The sequence below is a fragment of the Penaeus monodon genome, chromosome 19 (assembly GCF_015228065.2).
Source record: "Penaeus monodon isolate SGIC_2016 chromosome 19, NSTDA_Pmon_1, whole genome shotgun sequence".
NCBI lineage: Eukaryota > Metazoa > Arthropoda > Malacostraca > Decapoda > Penaeidae > Penaeus > Penaeus monodon.
In genome coordinates this window covers 14,205,541-14,205,810 of record NC_051404.1, presented here as the reverse complement: position 1 = coordinate 14,205,810, position 270 = coordinate 14,205,541, and positions in this window count along the sequence as shown.

Sequence of the window (270 nt, the reverse complement as noted above, 5' to 3'; positions counted from 1 at the left end):
GGCCCAAATCACGCATTGTATTAAACCATTTTCTGGATACTTTTAGGCAGATTAGAATAATTTCTTCTGTCTGTTTATTTTTGAGTACTTTAAGATTATTTTTCGGCTTGGGAGTCCGCCATGGAATATAAAAGAGAGGTGTGGCCAAATTTTGAACACGCCAGATTAAAGATCTGTAAACACGCCCCCTTTTCCCAGAAAAATGATTAGGTATGTTTGTTCATTGTTGGCCTATTTAGCGTTCCAGAAATGGTGTGTAACGAAAAAGAG